Raw genomic sequence first — 23,265 nt, 5'->3', positions numbered from 1 at the left:
AAACATGCGAAAGAAAAACAAATACTAATATTAAAAATAATGTGAAACAAAACTAATAAATAGCCTAAACTAAAACTAAGTAACTAAGAAAAAACAACTTCTAGCCACTTGCAGGATCTCTGGCCGGAGGAGCGAAGGAGTTAACACGGTTTAGCAACTCGTGGAATTGATTTGTCATACTGCTCATGTATCCCAGAAATTCTTGTCCCATATTAGCTAACTCTTCTCTGAGGGCGTCTTGTTCTGACATCAAAGCTTGAATGGTGGTGTTATAATTAGCTCCGGGCATATGATGTCTAAGATCGGGTATTGTCGACTCTTCGGTCGGGATAGGTTGAGGTGGAGGGTCAATATCATAATAACCAGATGGTGTCTGAGGCTCAAACTCAGCATAAGGAATCTGGTCGTCACAAATCTCATAGTCCTGGATGGATTCAGTAGATCTAGCAGGGGAAGGTGTTCCATTCAGGTTGTAGAGCCAGTTATTGCGGTTATGAACACTAGTCCTCGGACTAGGCAAGGTGAATATGCAAAGAACTTGGTTGTTAATTATAAGCTCGAACTCTTCAGGCCCGAGGTTTGCTATAAACATAATGTTGAAAAGGAATGGTATACTCATAGTCGCAATGCCACAAAAAGAGCTTAGGTCAAGCATGGGCTAACGTAATCCGATAGCATTACCAATCATGGTTATCAATCCACCTATTTGAATCGGTGCTCGTTCATTTTGGATAAGGCGGTCAAAGTTCACCAACATAAAAGTGGCACCATTCACTGGACGGTTCTGGGAAACACAAAATATGATGAAGAGTTCATCACGTGATACTGTAGTAATGTTTGACTTCTTCCAAAAAAGGGTGTGGGCCAGGATCTTATGGAAATAACGAAAGGCCGGGTTATGTATGTTTCCAGAAAGAAACTCATGTTCCTCGGGGTCGTCATTTCCAGTCAAACTTCCCCAAAAATGTTCAAGTTCTCTATATTCAAAAAGGTCTTCTTGGCTCACTGTGAATGTATCAAAAGAGGTGGGGAACCCTAAAAGGTTAGTAAAGTCTTGAATGTTAAACTGATACTCCATGTTGAACATTCTGAACTGAATGAAACCTCTGCTTATTCCTTTTCCATGACTGGGTAGATGGATCAGGGAGCTAAGGAATTCTAGCGTCAGTCTCCGGTAAGTGACGAATTGTCTTCGAATAGGAGTGGTTTCCCACCCTATTTGACTCAGCAAATACATGACACTTTCTCTTAGTCCAAGGGCAGTCATTGCCCAATCATCAGCATACAAGCTAGGTAGCATCTCTCTCTCTGCTAGTTCCTCAAACTTTTGTTTCTGAGCTTTCCCTCTGAATTTGATACCCATACGATCAATTTGTCCCATCAGGTTAATGTTAGCTAGAGAAAAGAAAAACAAGAGTTTTAGTCAGGATTTGGCCAAATGCCGAAAGAAGAAAAGAAGAATTTTTTTATAAATTAAAATAAATGAAGAATGAATACTAAATAAAACTTAAAAGAATAATCAAAGAAGAAATAAAAATAAAAAATATTTGTGGGTTGTCTCCCACGAAGCGCTTTGTTTAATGTCGCAAGCTCGACATAAAAAAAAACCATCAAATATAATCTATAAATTCTGGAGGCATTACGTCTAAGTGCAGGACTTGCGAATCTTCATTGTTCTCTGCATAATGATAATGTTTTAGACGCTGCCCGTTTACGATAAATGGTTCAATGGATTTTCCTTTAATTTCCACCGCTCCACTGGGAAAGACATTGGTGATATGGAAAGGGCCTGACCATCTAGAACGTAGTTTTCTTGGGAATAACTTAAGTCTAAAGTTGAACAAAAGGACTACATCGCCTTGTTTGAAGATTTTTCTTGATATACGTTTATCATGCCATTTTTTCGTTCTTTCTTTGTAGATTCTGGCATTTTCGTAGGCGTCTTGTCGAAGTTCCTCTAATTCGTTTATGTCAAGGATTCGCTTTTGACCAGCAGCCTTATAGTTTAAATTTAGATTTTTAATAGCCCAGTAGGCCTTATGTTCTAATTCTACCGGGAGGTGGCAAGATTTTCCATAAATAAGCTTAAATGGGGTTGTCCCTATGGGAGTTTTGTAAGCAGTTCGATATGCCCATAAAGCTTCAGGTAATTTTGATGACCAGTCTTTCCTTGAGGTGGCGACTGTTTTTTCTAATATTTGTTTAATTTCTCTGTTAGACACTTCCACTTTTCCACTGGTTTGAGGATGGTAAGGTGTCGCTACTCTATGTCTTACACCATACTTAAACAGTAGTTTTTCGAGTACCTTAGATATGAAATGCGATCCACCATCACTGACTACTATTCTTGGGACACCAAATCTTGGGAAAATTATATTCTTAAAGAGTCTAGTTACTACTCCTGTGTCGTTTGTTGGAGAAGCTATAGCTTCAATCCATTTTGATACGTAGTCAACCGCTACGAGTATGTACTTGTTACCGAAAGAAGGTGGAAAAGGTCCCATGAAATCTATTCCCCACACGTCGAAAATCTCTACTTCCAAAATGCCCTTTTGTGGCATCTCGTCACGTCTAGATATGTTTCCTGTGCGTTGACATCTATCACATTTCTTGATAGCTGCATGCACATCCTTCCATATGTTAGGCCAATAAAGACCGGCTTGTAGGATTTTAGAACAGGTCTTGGATGTACTTGCATGTCCACCATAAGGTGCGGAGTGACAGTGTTGGATTATATTTTCTATCTCTTCTTCAGGTATACACCGACGGAAAATACCATTGGGGCCTCTTTTGAAAAGTAAAGGGTCATCCCAGTAATAATGTTTTATGTCATGGAAGAATCGTTTCTTTTGTTGGTAAGATAAATTAGGTGGAACTATTCCGGCGGCTAAATAATTGACGAGATCAGCGTACCATGGTGTAACACATATAGCTAAGGTGGTCTCTACCTGTTTATCAGCTTTATTTTCTTCTAAAGTAGCTATAAGTTTATCGTACGAGAAATCATCATTGATCGATGTTCTTTCCAGTTCCAGGTTTTCAAGTCTAGAGAGGTGATTTGCTACTACATTTTCAGTTCCTTTCTTATCTTTGATTTCCAAATCGAATTCTTGTAGCAACAAAATCCACCTCAGGAGTCTAGGTTTAGAGTCTTTTTTTGTTAAGAGGTACTTAATGGCGGCGTGGTCAGTGTAAACGATTATTTTAGCTCCGACCAAGTAAGAACGAAATTTATCTAGTGCAAACACCACTGCTAAAAGTTCTTTCTCGGTCGTGGCTGTAGCGGTGTATTCGTCACTTTATGATTTATTGATTAAATCAAAAGCAAAGCATACAAGGAATCGAGTCGCCACCGCACTTTTATTTATCCTAAGGAATGGCTAAAAAGCGAACAAAAGCCTAAGAAGTTTTACACATAGAAAACTAATGAAAAGATCAGAGAATCTGGGTAAGGGGTAAATTACGCAATGGGAAGGTGTTAGGCACCCAAAACGTCCTAGGTACTCCTAGGGAGCCGTTTTCACACTTGTTGTATAAAAAGTTTATTTATTTATGACATATTGTGCAAACAATGATGGAAGGGATGAGAAAAGAATATACAATTTTTATTGTTTTTGTGTTTGAACGGATGAACCCGTTGCCTACGTACCTTCCATGAAAGGTAAGGATCAAAACGCCGTAGTTCGGCTAAAATATTTGCAAAAGGTAGGTGAATTGATTTTAAAACAAGAGCACTAAGGCTTTTCATTATCAACGGGAGAAAACTCAACCAAGACCAACAATCCACCATGCGAGGATGGCTTCAACATACTAGTGAGGGGTTAACCCTATAATAAGTATGGAAGGCTTACAATCAACTCACTAAGGATGTGGTGAGATTTACATCAACCACTATGACAATTGAAACCTATGGCTAATGTATGAAAACATATCAGCAATGGACAAAGCCACAAAATAATTGAATGAGTGGAATTAACCAATTATGAGTATTTACAAAATATGGTCAAAGTATGATTAGAATTCAATTCAGAAAGAAGTGTATAAGAAATGAAGTTTGAAAATCAAGGGCTTAAGGCCCAGGTTTCTAATTTGAAAACAGGTGAAAAGTTTGCACAATAATATTTTCAAGTTTTGAAAGCCAACAAGTGCAAAGAGGTTTGAAGAAACAAAAGATGGGAGGGTGAGGGAGTGTAAAACTTCTCAGATGTTCACCTCTTGAAATCATATGGAAGATGATTCAAGTGTGTCCTTTGGAATAAGCAATGAGAAATAACAAATAAGCAAAACAAATGATACCGGATGCCAATTGCTGGACTTACACCAATCTCACAAACAAAGGTGGATACTGGATACCAATCAATGGATTTACACCAATCTCCTAAAACAAACAGGGATATCAGATGCCAATAAATGGACTTATACCAATCTCCTAAAGTAAAACAAAACATGGATATCAGATGCCAATCTATCTGGGCTTATACCAATCTCCTAAAGCAAAACAAAACATGGATATCAGATGCCAATCTATCTGGGCTTATACCAATCTCCTAAAACAAACAATGATAACAGATGCCAATCAATGGACTTATACTGATCTCACACCATATCATTGGAACATCTGCCAAGTAATGGACTTATGCTTGTCTCCTCCATGGACAAAGCAAAAATGCTATAAAGCAAGGTTTATGAAATGATATACAAATGATGATGATAAATGCACAAAGGCACACTCAAGCAACTATGCACAGATGAATCAAGTAATCAGACAAACAAGTCAATTAGCACACACTATATACAAGCAATTAGGCTAAAACAAGGTTAGACTTTACAGTCAACTGGAATGGGGTAAGTTGTGCTCTTAACCTTAACATTGAGAGTTAAGGTGAAGCAGATGAAAAGGAAATGAGGGGTGTGCCTCATAACTCTTATCCCTGGCCTGGGAGAGCTTTGAATAATAGAAGGTGTGGGAGTTCAGAAAGTTGGAACTCTCTCCATAAGTGAATGACTCTATAGATCTTGGGTTAATATCCACAATGCATCAACATGTAATGTGAGCAAAGGGATGACACACTGAATAGTAGGAGATGGACTACACATCTCTTTTATCTACCAATTGCCTTATCAAAGGACTTTTCCTGCTTAGCACAAAGAGTAAACAATCACAAGCATTGCCTCTTAAGGAGGACTTCAGACAGGTGCCTGACCACATAACAGGCCAGGTCTTCCAGACTACATGAAGAAGAGAAATTATACCTAAGTGGTTAAGCAACCAAGCAAAAGCAAGTTCAAAATGAACTTAAGCAACTAATGTACCTATTGAAACATCAAACAAATCAGTATACAAATCAGATAAACAACCAACAGTTAATATCAACAGTCAACCAATATACACAATGTGTAATCCAAAAGTCAAACTCACGAGAGTCAACATCAACCTACAAAACACACATTAGTAAGCAAAAGCAAATATCAAATGCTCTCAAGATGAGGCATCATCAATTGTGTAACTTGTATGTATAACCTGAAACAAAACTTCAAACATGAGCAACCAACCACTAGGTCAAAGCCTAGGGTCAAAGATGGAGAAAAAATTTAAAACAGAAGCTGAAAATTAACATGAATCAACTTCAAAGACATCTTAAGACAATCCAAAAGGTCCCATATCATTATCAATTACCAAAAGAATTTCACAATCAAAACATGTCAAGGTATGCAAGTTGAAACCATATTGAGACATCAAAAGGAACAAATGCATATTAATTCAAAAGTGATCCAAATAATCTTGAGAAAATTCATGGATGAACAGAACATACATCATGATCAACACACAAAAAAATAGATCAATTAAGCAACCTTAGGCATGGTAATCAAATTCATCAAGTCAAGGTAAGCCAAACAAGCTCAAATAGGACACAATTTGCTACATCAACTTAGCACAAGCCTAAAACATAATTGAAACATGATAAAGACCTCCAATCAAAGCCACAATAAACTTCAACGTGTCTAGAATCAATGTGCAAAATTTCAAATTCATATGATAAAGCATAAGCATTTCCCAAATCATTGAAGTTCAAGACCATTCAAAAGTTCAAACATGATAATCCAGAAAGAAAAATCCCAAACAAATCAGAAATCAACCCAAAAATTCCACAAAATTTCATGATCAATCACAACATGCATAGCAAGTATCATACAAAAAATCAGATCAATTGGCATTTATTTGGCAAGGCAAGGAAATTACACAAATTGAGCAAGCAAAGGTGTGACACACATTGTCACACCTACATTAACATGAGCATATCTCAACAACCATAAATGATAAAAATGCAAACTCAACACCAAAATGTCCAGCAAGATGTCTAGTTTAAGCATCCCAAATTTCAAAAGCATTGGATTAAAACTCATCATTTCACAAAGCATATGGCAAGCAAGGTCAAGAAAACATACACACACATAAACCCTAAGTCAAATAAATTTCCAACCGAGCACAATTTCTGGAAAAATGCTCAAAAAATAGTAGACACAATAAGGAGCAAGATGAAAAAATCCACACATGATTTGGATCAATATTCATTGAGTTATGATTTTTGGAAGTGAATGAAAAAATAAAAAAAAACATGATGAAGCCTATACATGAATGGATGGAGAAAAGGAGATAAAATGTGAATGCAATTTTGGAAATGTCATGCGCTGGGAATCGAATTGGGGAAGGATTTGAATGTGTGGCGCGCTTCATGTGAAACGCACCGTTTCACTTATGCATATGTGGCAACGGGAATCAATAGCAACCAATCATCACGCCAAGCCAGCGCCACATGGACCAATGCATGATCAAAAACATCAAAACACATGCAAACAGGCGCTATGAAGATCAAACACATTCTGGACATGAAAACCCTAACAGCTTCAACGTGTTCATCATGTTCTTCCCAGCCAAGAACAAAAGTGAACAGAAATTGAAAATAATCACATCATCGTGTTCCTCTCACATCATACAACACTAATCCATATCCAATTTGACCTAACTCTACACATGTTCAAAGAATCGAGCAAGAGAATGTTCATGCATCAAACTTCTAATCACTATATCTATCTCATTTCTTCATGAAAATCATTGATCTAAAGCTCAGCTTAATCACCAATGCACGATCTACAATAAGCACCTAACTATTTGATGAATTATGGAACTCGAATTCTAACCTTCAAGAAGATGCAGAAGTGAATCTGGTGATTTCAGGTCTTGAAAAGCAGAAACAGATCTTCCTCAATGCTTATATGGATGAATGGATGAAGAATGATAGCTCAATCGTGCTTGATCTTGCTTGAATCTCCAACTGCCATGGATGAGTGTGTACTTCAACAGCTTCAAATCTGCATGAAATCCTTCGAATCCTGCTTCAACAATGCTCAATTATGCTCATGGATCATGAATCAATCGAGGAAGATGCAATGTATATGAATAAAATTGAAGAAAAAGTGAGAGAACAAAGTGAAGAAAATTTTCAGATCTGGAAATTATGATGTGTTCTTAGCAGAATTCAGCTAGGATTATGTTTATATAGTCTCTCTTAATCACTTCCCTAATCATGCTTAAGCAAATGCAATTGGAATTAGCTAAAATGAAGTGCAAATGCAAAATGGCCATTTTACCCTATGCATGGTGTGCATGATGAACAGTGCACGAGTTTATGTTAATTTCACTTAAAATGACATTTTAAAATCATTGGTAATTGTAAAATATTCAAATGAATTACCAAATTTAAATTGTGAAATTTCCCTCCAAAAAATCAAGATTTTGCAAAAGTTCATGTGATGAGAAATGATGCAATGCAATGAAAGATTATGAAATTATAGGTCATGAAAAGAATTTAGCAAAAAGAGCCACATGATTTGGAGCTATGGTGTGAAAGTTATGCACTTTTGAAGTTCCATCCACACTTGGCCATCTTTTGATCATATCTCTTCAACCACAAATGCGAAATTTATGATCTTGGACATTTTGGAAATGGGAGAGAAATATCTAGAACTTTCATGTTCAACAAAATTTCATTTGAAGCTTTCTTGATGATGTAATCTTGAGGAGAAAACCTTTCCATTTTTGGCAAATCCAAATTACAGGTCACTTTCTATTTTTGGAAAGTTTTGACCTGTCTTTATTTTCTTCATTGTTGATGTTTGAAATGTCAAATGAGACTTGTTTGAACATGAATGAAGTATTTCCAATCACTTCCCACCTCCAAATCCAACAGTTGACTGAGGAGTTGACTGGCTAGGGTTTCAATTGACTGAAGAATGCCTTGATGAGATTCAAGCCTCTACCACTTGGGATTTTGATTCAAAATAACACCATAGCTCATATGAACTCTTATGAATGATCATGGTGCCCAAATTCTTCAGAATGGCCACCATCTATTGCTCATTGAAATGCATTGACTGCCTTTGACTATCTTTGACTATTGATTGCTTCATCTGCAAGACAAAGGTTAGATGACATATTTTTGTACTTTTGGTTAGTGAACAAATGAAAAGAAATGATATACATATGCCAAACATGCTTGGTGATCAAGAACCACACTCAAAAGATAACCCACCCACAGGGAAGGGAAGCAAGGTGCACAATGATCCTTGAGGCAATGAATGATATGATATGATGCCATGAGGGATCTTAGGGACAAAATTGGGGTCTTACAGTGGCGTAATTCATTTGTGCTTCGTCTAGGGTTCTACTTGCATAATATATGACATGAAGCTTTTTATCCTTTCGTTGTCCTAAAACAGCGCCTACGGCGTAGTCACTTGCGTCACACATTATTTCGAATGGTTCATTCCAATCTGGAGCCTGCATTATGGGCGCGGAGATCAATGCTTGTTTAAGTGTTTGAAATGCTTCTAAACATTTATTGTCGAAGATGAATTCAACATCTTTCATCAATAATCCGGTTAAAGGTTTAGTTATTTTAGAGAAATCTTTAATGAATCGTCGGTAAAAACCGGCATGTCCTAAGAAGCTTCGCACTTCTCTCAAAGTTTTCGGAGGTTGAAGGTTTTCGATTACTTCTATTTTGGCTTTGTCTACTTCAATTCCTCTATTTGATATGATGTGTCCTAAAACAATTCCTTCTTGTACCATAAAGTGACATTTTTCCCAATTAAGTACTAGGTTTACTTTTACACATCGTTCTAGAACTCTTTCTAGGTTTTCAAGACATTCTTCAAAGCTTTGTCCGCATACGGAAAAATCATCCATAAATACTTCCATGATGTTTTCGAGAAAATCGGCGAATATTGCCATCATGCACCTTTGGGAGGTTGTAGGAGCATTACATAAGCCGAACGGCATTCGTCGGTAAGCGAAAGTACCAAAAGGACATGTGAACGTTGTCTTCTCTTGGTCATCAGGATGAATTGGTATTTGAAAGAAGCCTGAGTACCCGTCTAGACAACAGAAATGTGAATGTTTTGCTAATCGTTCTAACATCTGGTCTATGAATGGTAAAGGGAAATGATCTTTCCGGGTTGCTTTGTTTAGTTTCCTATAGTCAATGCATATTCTCCATCCCGATTCGATTCGTTTGGTTATAGTTTCTCCTTTTTCATTTTCAATAACTGTTATACCTCCTTTCTTTGGTACTACGTGTACAGGACTAACCCATTTGCTATCAGATATAGGATATATGATACCTGCCTCTATTAACTTTATTACTTCCTTTTTCACTACCTCACTCAGGATCGGGTTTAGTCTCCTCTGATGTTCCCTAGAAGTTTTACAGTCTTCTTCTAGCATGATGGGGTGCATACAAATAGAAGGACTTATTCCTTTAAGATCGGTGATGTCGTATCCTAGTGCGGTTGGATATTTTCTTAAGATATGTAGGAGTTTTTCGGTTTCGAGTTTTCCTAGGTCTGCATTAACTATCACTGGTCGTTCAAGTTCTAAGTCTAGGAATTCATATCTCAGATTTTTGGGAAGTGTTTTCAGGTCGAGGTTTGGTTTCTTAAGGCATTGCGTAGGATCCGATGTCATTGTTAAACATTGGTTGAGTCTGTCTTTTACACGATAGTCAGACAATTTGTCATTTTCTAACTTTGTTTCTTTTATGCATTCATCTATGATATCCATGAAGTAACATGTGTCATCTATTGCAGGTGCTTTCAAAAATTGGGAAAGAATGAACTCAATTTTCTCTTCTCCTACTTCGAAAGTGAGTCGTCCTCGTTTTACGTCTATGATCGTACCGACGGTTGCTAAGAATGGTCCTCCCAATATAATGGGTGTAACTTCATCTTCTCTTATGTCCATAACTATAAAATCGGTTGGAATGTAGAATTGACCTATGCGCACGGGAACGTTTTCAAGAATTCCTACAGGATATCTAACGGAACAATCTGCTAATTGCACAAACATTTTAGTTGGTCTTAATTCTCCCATTTCTAGTTTCTTGCATATGGATAAAGGCATAACACTGATACCTGCTCCTAAATCGCATAAGGCTTTGTGTATGACAAATTTTCCTATGTGACAGGGTATAGAGAAACTACCAGGATCTTTAAGTTTAGGAGGCATATTCTGAATTATAGCGCTGCATTCAGCAGTGAGTGTAACGGTTTCACTATCTTCAAGTTTCCTTTTATTAGAAATAATTTCTTTTAAGAACTTAGCATATGAGGGCATCTGCGTAATAGCTTATGTAAAAGGAATTGTGACGTTTAATTGTTTCAGTAAGTCAACAAATTTTTTAAATTGGCCTGCATCTTTGGTTTTAATAAGCCTTTGAGGGTAAGGGATAGGTGGTTTATAAGGTGGTGGAGGTACATAAGGTTCTTTCTTTTCTATGGTTTCCTTATTACTCTCTTCCTTTTCCTTAGGTTTATTTTCTTCCTCAGTTGACCTTTTAGAGTTTTGGTTTTCAATCCTTGGATCAGGTGGTCCTTCTACCTCTGTTCCACTTCTCAATATGATTGCATGAGCGTGGCTTTTCGGGTTAGGTTGGGGCTGTCCAGGAAATGTACCAGTTGGGGCAGCAGTAGGCGCTTGTTGTTGAGCTACTTGTGATATTTGTGTTTCCAGCATTTTGTTATGGGTAGCCAGGGCATCTACTTTACTTGCTAGTTTTTTAATTTGTTCGCTAGTGTGTACATTCTGGTTTAAGAAATCTTTATTGGTTTGCTGTTGAGAAGCTATGAAGTTCTCCATCATGATTTCCAAGTTGGATTTTCTAGGAACATTATTGTTAGGTGTAGATGGGGTCGGCTTTTGATATCCAGGGGGTATAGCTGGGGCTTGATTGGGAGCCTGTCCTGGTGCGTATAAAGCATTATTGCTCTTATATGAAAAATTAGGATGGTTCTTCCAGTTTGAGTTATAGGTATGCGAGTAGGGATTTCCTTGAGCATAATTCACTTGCTCTGCTTGGATTCCTGTTAGGAGTTGACAATCTGCAGGAGTGTGACCTTGGATTCCACAGACTTCGCAATTTTGAGTTGCGGCAACCACGGTGGCTGGAGGTGATACATTTAAACTTTCAATTTTCTGGGCCAGAGCATCCACTTTTGCATTAACATGATCAAGGCTACTTATCTCGTACATGCCACTTTTCGTTTGAGGTTTTTCTACCATTGTTCGGTCGCTTCCCCACTGATAATGGTTTTGGGCCATGCTCTCGATAAGTTGATAAGCATCAGCGTAAGGTTTATCCATAAGCGCACCACCTGCGGCGGCGTCTATTGTTAACCTTGTGTTGTATAAGAGACCATTATAGAAGGTATGAATTACTAACCAGTCCTCTAAACCATGGTGTGGACAAAGTCTCATCATGTATTTGTATCTTTCCCATGCTTCGAAAAGAGACTCGTTATCTTTCTATTTAAATCCATTTATCTGGGCTCTCAACATAGCTGTTTTGCTTGGAGGAAAATATCGGGCAAGAAAGACTTTCTTCAACTCATTCCATGTGGTGACTGAGTTGGAAGGAAGAGACTGAAGCCATCTTCTAGCTTTATCTCTTAACGAGGAGGGAAAAAGACGAAGTCGAATCGCCTCTGAAGTGACACCATTAGCTTTAACAGTATCAGCGTATTGGACAAATACGGATAAATGAAGGTTTGGATCCTCGGTAGGATTTCCAGAGAATTGATTCTGTTGCACTGCTTGTAACAGCGAAGGTTTAAGTTCGAAGTTGTTTGCTTCGATTGCGGGTTGAGCAATACTCGAATGCGGCTCATCTTGCGATGGAGCGGCGTAATCTCGAAGAGCACGAGCTGGTTCTGCCATCTCGGGTATCGGCGAGGGAAGAAGATTTTTGAGGTCGGGCACTTCGATAGGAGGGAGATTATTTGCAGCACGATACTCTCGAATTCGTCGTAAGACTCGGAGATATCGTTCAACGTCGTTGATTCGTAAGTAATACGGTTCGCCTTGTGAGCGAGTGTGTGGCATACAAATCAACGAAAACAAGAATAAAAATTGCCTTAGTCTCTACAGCGTAACTGAAGGGTTACGATATCGACTAAATAAAAGTCCCCGGCAACGGCGCCAAAAACTTGATCGCGACTTTATGAGTCGATTGGGGTACTGACTGCAAGTGCACAGTCTTATCGCGTAGTTTTAAAAGATATCGATCCCACAGGGACTTATGAATCGATATACCGTTTTCTAAGGTTACTTCGTAAAGCTAAGGCGGATGATACTTTGATGATTTGGGGGAGAAGTAAAACTAAAATTGGATCTAATTTAAATATCAATTAAGCGGATATCGGTATGTAGTTCGTCGTAATTAGGGAATCAAATCTTCGTTGGTTTCTTGGTTTTAAAATAAATCTTTTCAATAGACACTATTGATTAAAAGTCTTATCTCAAACTCTCGCTCTGTTGAATAGACTATGACTTTGTATTAACGTAGCTGTCACTTATTAGTTAAGTCCAAAATCACTTTTTGAAAATAACAAAATCTATAGAAACTCTTTTTAAGAAAATACTAACCATTTAAACACCCTCGTCTCAAACTCTCTCTCTATTGACTTAGATTATATAATTAAACTTAAATGCTTAACTCTCGTCCTCACATTTAACCTTTAAAAATACTTTTTGAAAAAGATTAGAATTTAATTAACTCTAAAAATTGCTTTCGCCCTGATTTAGAATTAATGTCCAATTTACACTGTCCAGTTAAAAACTCAAACCGTCGTTCTATTGATTATAACTTCTTTATGTCTTTTACTCTCGTACAAAAACCTTGGTATTAACTCTGTAAATTGAGACCATAAAAAGAGTGACTTTATTTTTAAATACAATTATACCAACTTAGTTTTGATTCCTTCATTCTTCTTACTTTACATACCGATATCTAAATTAATTAGCCGGACATGCTAAGCAGGTCTAAACATAAACAATTATCATGCTTAAATAAAACCATATCAGGCAAAAAATATAAATAAACAGTAATGCAGAGCATATATAAATTAAAGCAACAAATTAAAGAACCTGAATAATTAATAGGAATCTTGAACACTCCACCACAGACCGGTTGGATTTGTTCTTGTACTCTTCAGTCGGACAAGAAAATAAAAGGCAAAGGAATAAAAATACTCTTATCTAACGTAAGGTTAGATCCAATAAAAGATACACAATAATTTCCGGTGTAGAAACTATTGTGTGAAAAATTAATTAAGTGCTCTGAAAATTGACTGGAAAAGAAAAGGAAATAAAAATTGCTAATAATAGAAAGCTGTAGAAAATTAATGCTGTAAATGCTTGCACGGCGGAAAAAGAAGCGAGACCGAGAGCTGCAGGGTTGGATCCGAGCAACTATTTGTATTAATCCATTTTGTAACCGTTTCCAAAAGTGCCTTCCGTAAGTAACTTGCACGCTTCAACGAGTCAAGCGGAGGAATAGGCTTCAACGTGCCTCTGTTGCGCGTTAAAAGCCAAAAATATAGGAGTGGGGTGTGACGTTCGTCACACCATGTGTTACGCTCGTAACACAAAGTAGCAGGGCGTGACGCTCGTCACACCTTGTGTGGCGGTCGTCACAATTTCAGCGCTCCTGCCTTGTAATTGTGGGTTGGGCTTTAGTGGAATTTGCTTTCATCCTCTTTTTCACCCCCTTTTTCTTCCTTTTTCACTTATGCTTCAAATAAGTTACCTGAGACAAATAGAAGGAAAATACCAAGTAATATCGAATAAAATGAAATAAATCGAAACAAATAATAATATAATTTAATTAAATCGAGTCCAAAAATGTGATATTATTTCATGTTATCAATAACTCGATATTGTTGTGGAGTTCTGGGGCGGGAGAAATCATGGGATATTCCATTAGTATCAAACAGTTCTTCAAAGAACTTGTTTTCGAATTCTCCACCGTTATCACTTCTGACTCTGATGATTTTAGAGTCAATTTCGTTTTGCACTTTAGAACAGAAGCTAGTGAATACAAAGTGAGACTCACTCTTGTGCTTTAGAAATTTTACCCATGTCCAGGGACTAAAATCATCACCAATGACCATTCCATACTTGTTTCCATTGAATGACGCTGTCTTAACAGGTCCAAACAGGTAAATGTGGAGAAGTTCTATAGGCTTAGAGGTGGAAACAACATTTTTATTTTTAAACGATGTTTTTGAAAATTTTCCTTTATGACATGCCTCACACAGAGAATCTGAAGAAAACTTAAATTTAGGTAGACCTCTGACTTACTCAAGTTTATTTAGCCCAGAGAGTCTTCTCATGCTAATGTGGCCCAAGCGTCTATGCCATACCCATTGCTCTTCGTTTGTAGACATTAAACATTTTACATTTTGATCTTTTAGATCTTTTAGATTTAGTTTTTTAAATGTTGTTTTTCCTCTTGCTAGTGAATAGAACGGTTCCATTGTCCTGATTAATTGCTTTAAATGTTTTTTGATTAAAGATTATATCATAACCGTTATCACTTAATTCACTTATTGATAACAGGTTATGCATTAATCCTTCTACATTGAGAACATCAGATATAGAGGGAAGAGATCCATTACCAATAGTTCCGGAGCCTCTGATTCTTCCTTTCTGATTTCCTCCGAAACCTACAAAGCCATCATCCTTAAGTTCTAGACTTTGGAACATATGCTTTCTTCCCGTCATGTGTCGCGAGCACCCAGAGTTCAGGTACCATGATTAGTGTCTTAACTCTGTTGTATAAGATATCTGCAATATAAACTATCTTATCCTTTGGTACCCAGAATCTTTTGGGTCCTTTGTGATTAGTTCTCCCAGAGTTTCTTAAGACTTTGGTTTTCTAGCATTGGTAAAACATTGTGTTTGTGCATGTGTGTAATGATAAGAAAATAGGTATTTAGGTTTGTCATCTTCAGAAGATATTTGTTTGTCTTCATTAGAATCATATCATATTCCTCTTTTCTTATTCTGACTGACTCCATAAATCATAGAAGCCATTCTGCTTCTTTCTATCCCATTTTTCAGAAACTTTTGAAAATATTTTTCATATTCATATATAATTGTGTTGGAAGTTTGTGGGGCTTGAGATAAAGATTCTTCAAGTTTTAAACATTGTTTATTTATGGATTCTTTTTCTCTTGTCAGAATCAAAATATCATCCTTTAATTCAGAAACTGTTATCTCAAGCTTATCACATTCTTCAGTGGTTCCTTCAAGGACCCTTTTTAATGCTTTAAATTTTTATTTAAGTTTCTGATGTGAGTTTAGAGATTCAGAAAGGCATGATTCAAGGTCAGAGCGAGAAAGATCAGAAAATACCTCTTCAAGATCAGATTCTCTTTCTGATGAGTTTCCAAATGTGGTAGCCATGAATGCCACATTTGCCTGTTCTTAAGAGTCTGATTCAGAGGAATCAGATTTAGTATCATCCCAGGTGGCCACGAGTCCCTTCTTAGTTTTGAAGGAATTTTTCTTGAAACCTTCTCTTCTGGAGCTTTCTTTCTTGAGCTTTGGGCATTCATTTTTGTAATGACCTGTTTCTTTACATTCATATCATGTTACCTCTTTGTCTGATTTGCTTTTGGTAGTTGAATATGAGCGATCTCCCTTGGGTTTTGGTCTTCTGAAGTTGTTGTTCCTTTTTTCTCCAGAGTTGCTTCACTCTTCTGGTCAGAAGGGATAACTCTTCTTCATCGTCAGAGCCTTCCTTTTCAGAGTCGTCATTGTCTTCTTCTTCAGCTTGGAGGGCTTTGTTCCTTTCTGGTTTACGTTTCTCAGATCTGGATTTCAGGGCTACAAATTTGTTCTTCTTTTGGGGATCATCTTCCTCAAGTTCTATCTCGTGACTTCTGAGGGAGCTGACAAGTTCTTCCAGGCTTATGTTGTTCAGGTCCTTTGATAATTTCAATGCGGTGACCATAGGTCTCCACTTCTTTGGCAGGCTTCTAACAATCTTTTTAACATGATCTATAGTTGTGTAGCCTTTATCCAGAACCTTGAGTCCTGCAATTAAAGTTTTAAATCTAGAAAAAATTACCTCAATAGCTTCATCGTCCTCCATCTTGAAGGCTTCATACTTCTGGATTAGAATCAGAGCCTTTGTCTCTTTGACTTGTGAGTTGCCTTCACGGGTCATCCTTAGGGAATTAAGTATTTCTTTAGCAGTTTCCCTGTTGGTGATATTTTCATATTCATTGTAGGACATGGCATTCAACAATATTGTTTTGGCTTTGTGATGATTTTTGAAGTGACTCTTCTGATCATCCGTCATCTTATTTCTGACAATAGCAATACCAACATCAGATACATGAGGTACATAACCCATAGTAACTATGTCCCATAAGTTAGCATCATATCCCAAAAAGAAACTTTTGATTTTGTCTTTCCAGTAATCAAATTTTTCTCCATCAAAGACTTGAGGTTTGGCATTGTAACTGTCTCTTTCATTGGTGTTGGCCATAGTGTTTTTCTCACGCTGGATCTCTCTACACTGTTAAGTGTTTGATTAGAAAATAAATAATAGAGCCGAAGCTCTGATACCAATTGAAGGTGGAGAAAAACAAGAAAGGGGGGTTAGAATTGTTTTAACTGATAATAAAAACTTTTGAAAATAAAACACATGCGAAAATAAAAGATATCAATACATAATTTTTATCCTGGTTCGCTTGAAATTCAAAGCTACTCTAGTCCACTCGGCCAAGGTGATTTCACCTTCAATACGGACTTAATCCACTAATCTGAAAGATTACAACAATTGATTGTCTAAGAGGATAAAGATCTCTTAGCCCTCTCAAGTTTACAGACTTCACAAGTCACTTGAGGAAAATTCAGCAATTAAGTAAAATTACAGTAGTGCTTAGTGCTTCTAAGTAAGCAGAAATTACACAATACAAGAACAAAAGAAATGTTCACACTTTAGAGCAGCAACTCGTGTGAAAGGAGAATGCGTAAGAGATATGAGATTAGTTTCAGTATTCTTGTGTGGTTCGTTGTTTTCTTTGTGAAGAAATCCATCCTATATATAGGGATTGATGAAGAGACCGTTGGATCAAAAAGGATCTTGGTAAGATTGATGATTAGTGTCATTAATATCTGTGTTCTTTCTAAAGCAGTTTGGGGCGCTATAACTTTCTTCCAAAATTAGATTCTTGCCATAAGTGGAAGTCTTCATAGCTAAGTCTTTGGTGATCGTTTCTGAATCAGAGTGTTTAGACATCAGAGTTTCTGTTCAGCAAGTACATCTTCAGATAGTTGCTTACAGCTAACTGTCTTCACAGGTTCTTGATGTCTTCCTGATTGATTATGTCAGAGTGTAAAAGCTTCAGATCCTAGAGTGCGCTCTTCCGCCTCAGAGTGTCTGATATCTCTTTCTTCATTGAGCTTTGTACGCTTCCTTTGTTCAGAGACATAGCTTCTGCTTGTGTACCTTCTAAGTGGTCATTCTGAACTTGTGTTTGTATCTGATATATGTCTATCTGACTTCTTTTTTATTAGAGTCCTGCACACTTAGATAAATTTTGTTAGGGTACCATTTTGTTTCATCCTTTGTTATCATCAAAATCTTAAAGATGAATTGTAGATACTGAATTTTGCTCTTACATTTCCATCCTTCTTAGGAACAGGCACAATATTGGCCACCCACTACGGATATTCAGAGGTTACAAGGAAACCAACATCAATCTGTTTTTTCACTTCCTCTTTGATCTTTACTGCCATATCAGGATGAGTCCTCCTCAACTTCTGCTTGACCGGCGGGCATTCTGGTTTCAATGACAATCTATGCTCCACAACCTCAGAATCCAAACCAGACATGTCTTGATAGAACCAAGAAAACATATCTGAATATTCTCGAAGAAGATCAATCAACCCCTTCTTAGCCTCTGGACACAGTTGAGACCCAATCTTGACTTCATTCGCATCATCTTCGGAACCCAAGTTGACTAGTTCAATCTGCTATTCCAATGGCTGAATGGCTTTTTCCTTGTGCTCAAGTAAACGAGATAATTCATCGGATACTTCCTTATCATCAGTTTCTTCCTCAGCCTCAAACACAGGGAAATCAAAGTTTGGAGAGGGAGTAAGATCATTGTATAATGCTACAGGTAGAAAGACAATCTACAGGCTGAAGCACAGAAGAATACCAGATAAGACAATCTGGTGAAAGAAAACCTGATATTCAAATGATGCATGAAATGCAATGTTTTTGTTTTTAATTTCAAGGAACACATGAAGTTCTTATTTCCAAATATATATATTTAAACAATAATAACAATTTGATTGACCATAAAATCTCTTTTTATTCATACAATTTGGAAGGATTACACTGAGTACAATTTCACAAACCAAAGTACAAATACAAGAGAAAAGGAAACTAATCATCCTAAGGATCCCCTAGAAACAGTGTCAGATGATCTGGCTGCGGGTGCATACTTCATTCGGATGCGTCGAATCTCAGACTCAAAAGATATCTTCATCTGAGCTTTCTCAAGGACAAGCTGATCAACAATCTTATTCCAAGCACCAGAAGGTTGAGGCATACTAGAGGAAGATGGACCCTCTGGCTCTCTCTGGCTCTTCACTGCTCGATCTTCAAGAAGTTCAATAAGTGCGTCTTTGTCTTTCAACTCAAGCTGCAACTCCCCATGCTTTCGGCTCAAAGGATGGAACCTCTCTTCCCACATGTCCTTCTCTTGCTTCATCTTGGTAAGTGCGTCTTCCAACTACTCTATATCTTGGTTATGGGGAGTTGATGGCTCAGCCACAACCAAAGACATAGGTCTCTCACAAGCATATGACATCTTCAACTCCAAAGCTCTTTTCTTCACCCAAGTAGTGTAAGCTTCCAAAGCTACACAGTTGCACGGACCAAGCTCGGATCTTCCTTTCATATGCACATTATGCCAAGCAAGTACCATCTTCTGCTTCAAATGTTGGGGATCTCTACCCTCTTAATAGAAAAGACCTTCTAACTTAGTGTTATTAGGTTTATCTCTCAAGGGGAACCCAAGTTGTCGACGAGCTAAAGCGGGATTGTAGTTAATTCCTCCTTGTGTACCAATGAGAGGCATATTAGAGAATTCACCACAAATGTCAATAATATCCATACCACTCAATGCAGAATCATACCAAACAATATCATCATTAGTGAGAGACATAAGTCTCTGGGACCACCGTAGACATTGTTTATTCTCCAGAAAAACAGGAGTCTGAGGCAAGTGCAAAATAAACCACTTATACAGAAGAGGAACACATCACACAATAGTCCCAACACCTTTAGAATTCCTCAAATGCAAAGAGAAATACATGTCGCCCAATAGAGTAGGTACACGATTCTTAATCAAAAAGACTATAATGGCCTTAACATCAACAAAACCGTCAATGTTAGGGAACAAAGCCAAACCATGGTTGAGCAACACAAAGATGGCTTCAAAAGCATCCACTCTACTGGCTTAAGCAAAGACAATAGCTTTTCCAATGAGAAACTCAGAATTCAACCCAAACACTCCTCCTTTATTCATCCAATGAGCCTCAATCTCATACTTCTTCAGATTAAGAGCTTCATCTATAATATGAGATGTGGGAATCTCCTCCAATCCACTAAAAGGAACCTTGTCAGAAACAGGTATTCCCAAGAGATGGCATACTCCTCTAACGTAGACATAAGATGATAATCGGGAAAAGTGAAGCACCAGTAGAGAGGGTCATAAAACTGAACCAAAACACTTAGGAGTCCTTCAACTACATCAACAGATAATATAGACAAAAGCTTCTCATGGAGTTGCTTGAAGTCTAAGGGATCTAATACAAAGGGTGATAACTTTCTTATCTCTTTCAAATCAGGACATTTGAAACCGTACTTCTTAGTGTTCCTTCGTCCATAATCCATGGTCTGAAAATATTTGCAAATAAGACCTTAGTTCCTTGAAGTTATTTTCGTGTGATAAATGTTATGATGCGCATGAATGCATGAATGCAACAATCACAAATAAGGGATCACACACAAGGAAAACACAAACAAAGGTCAAGGGATGGATTAAGTCATTGTCAAGATCAATAATCCATTTTGGTGGAATATGGTCTTCACCTTATCAACACCCAAGTTCCATTAATATTGACAAGACTTGATCGGATCAACCAAGAATCAAAGGGTTTGTTGCGAGTCACGAGCATGAAGTCAGGTTAAGAACCATCCCAAAGGAGTGTACTAAGGATAAAAACCTATAGATCATGTTCTATGAGAGTTCCCAGAGTCTTAATTCCATCTATCGGATATTACATGTTAGGATGACTGACTCATCAACCCATAATATTCTCAAGAGAAACTCGTCTGAGTGTAGTATCGTGTAACAACTATTATCAGTTCTACACCTGAACAGTCTCCGCACTACGTCCTAAATAGGCCAAGTTGGGTTAAATGTTCTACGGTCCTCAGCTTCTCGGACCCCCAAATCAGAGAAAGTAATGCCTAACCACAAATGACTTGTGTGACATCAGTAAATCCAAAAGGGTCTCCACTGAGTAGATGGGTCTCAAGTCAACTTGTTAAGGACTACTCCACACAAGTTGAACATGAATATACCATCCTCCTATCTTAATTGTACTCAAGTTCGGGTTAGAACTTATCTCAACACTCAGAGATCACTAAGCACAATAGACAAATTATATCACACAAACAAGTATACAAACATCAAATATACAATTATATACACATAAAAAAGTAGGCTAAACCCACTGAGGACTACTCCCCAACAGAGTCTCCATTTAATTTTTGTAGCGGTAAATTCATGACCATTAAGCTATGGATAAACTTAACGTCAATAAAATCAGAGTTGACACCGCGCTTTTATTATTTCCAAAGAAAAAGGGAAAAGTACAAACAAAACCTAAAGATAAGAAGTTTTCAAATCAAAACTAATAAAATGCCATAGATTTCAGGTAAGGGGGTTGGTTACATAGATGGAAGGTGTTAGCACCCAAAGTATCCTATGTACTTCTAGGGAGCCCTTTTTTATGTGTGTATGTGTTTTTGCTATAAAAGATTTTTGAGAAAAATAGAGTGTGGGGGTGAGAAAAGAATTTGTTAATTATATTTTTGTGTTTGACAAGACCTTTAGACTTGTGCCTACGTATCAACATGAAAATGAGGGATTAAAACCTCGTAGTTCGTGGTATCAATTTCAAAATGAATGGATTGCTTTTATTCAAAATTTAAGTTTAAAAGAGGCACAAAGGGCCCAAAAGTTTGCTAGGGTACCATTTTGTTTCATCCTTTGTTATCATCAAAATCTTTGAGATGAATTGTAGATACTGAATTTTGCTCTTACATTTCCATCCTTCTTAGGAACAGGCATAATATTGGTCACCCACTATGGATATCCAGAGGTTACAAGGAAACCAACATCAATCTGTTTTTACACTTCCTCTTTGATCTTTATTGCCATATCAGGATGAGTCCTCCTCAACTTCTGCTTGACCGGCGGGCATTCTGGTTCAATGACAATCTATGCTCCACAACCTCAGAATCTAAACCAGACATGTCTTGATAGGACCAAGAAAACATATCTGAATATTCTCGAAGAAGATCAATCAACCCTTCTTAGCCTCTGGACACAGTTGAGACCCAATCTTGACTTCATTCACATCATCTTCGGAACCCAAGTTGACTAGTTCAATCTGCTATTCAAATGACTGGATGGCTTTTTCCTTGAGCTCAAGTAAACGAGATAATTCATCGGATACTTCCTTATCATCAGTTTCTTCCTCGGCCTCAAACACAGGGAAATCAAAGTTTGGAGAGGGAGTAAGATCATTGTATTCAATGGGTTATGGAACCAACCTGCATAATGATTTGATATTTTGATTTTAGAGAAGTGAATTGTGACCAAATATTATGCATATGGACAATTATTATTTATTTAGGTTCTTTGTGATTACAATTTTCAGAAAAGCAAGAAGTAAAAAATAAAACATCATAGATGTGGATGAATAAAATTGTATATCATTGATGATAATTGAAATGCCTAACAATGTTCACTTATCCCTTAGGAATAGGAGAATGATTTTTATTAAAAAATGAAAAAAAATTACTTAGAGCGGTGAACAACAATAGGAACATCAACAAAAACCCAATTGTTGCAAGTCTGGCCATGCGTCACAAAGTTGGCGCAATCTTCGCCTTCATCGTCACCATCCTTGATCACTGCAGCTGAGTGTTGATCATTACCATGAATGAACCCTCCACTGCGGAAACTCGATTGCACATCTTCAGCTTTAACGTTGAACGGTCTTAGTTGAAATCCCAATCCGGCCCTATTCTTGTTCTCAGCGATTTCTACCATGCGGCCCCACTGATTAGTGCTGCCAATTTCAATAGCTTTTTGAGCATCCTTCAAAGAAGACATGGGTGCCCCAGTTTTCTTCACTTCAGCAATAGACAAGGCTTAGAATGGAGTTCCAACCTCCTCCTCGACTTCAACATATGAAAAGGATGACAGATGGCTCACCAAGTCTGCCTTCTCTCCACCAACAACGACAAGATTGTCGTTCTTCATAAATTTAAGCTTCTGGTGTAGAGTAGATGTTATAGCTCCTGCCTCATGAATCCATGGCCTTCCCAATAAACATTTATAGGCCGGGTGGATATCCATTACTTGGAAAGTAATATGGAAATCACTCGGACCTATCTTGACTGGAAGGTTCACTTCACCAATGACGGTTTTACGAGAACCATCAAATGCTTTTACAATCACGCCAATGTACCTCATAGGGGCACCTTGATAAGAAAGTCTGGACAGAGTCGACTTCAGAAGCACATTCAAAGAAGAACCAGTATC

General features: G+C 37.5%; 1 non-coding gene across 1 annotated transcript; it reads left to right on the top strand.

Moving 5' to 3' along the window:
* Window positions 1-11,786: 11,786 nt before the first annotated feature.
* LOC127109360 (small nucleolar RNA R71) lies at window positions 11,787-11,893 on the top strand. The gene has a single exon (XR_007796668.1). It is a non-coding gene; the product is annotated as a small nucleolar RNA R71 (small nucleolar RNA).
* The last annotated feature ends 11,372 nt before the right edge of the window (window positions 11,894-23,265 follow it).

The sequence above is a fragment of the Lathyrus oleraceus genome, chromosome 7 (assembly GCF_024323335.1).
Source record: "Lathyrus oleraceus cultivar Zhongwan6 chromosome 7, CAAS_Psat_ZW6_1.0, whole genome shotgun sequence".
Taxonomy (NCBI): domain Eukaryota; kingdom Viridiplantae; phylum Streptophyta; class Magnoliopsida; order Fabales; family Fabaceae; genus Lathyrus; species Lathyrus oleraceus.
Note: the sequence above shows the minus strand (reverse complement) of the source record. Positions and strands in the feature narration are given on the sequence as shown.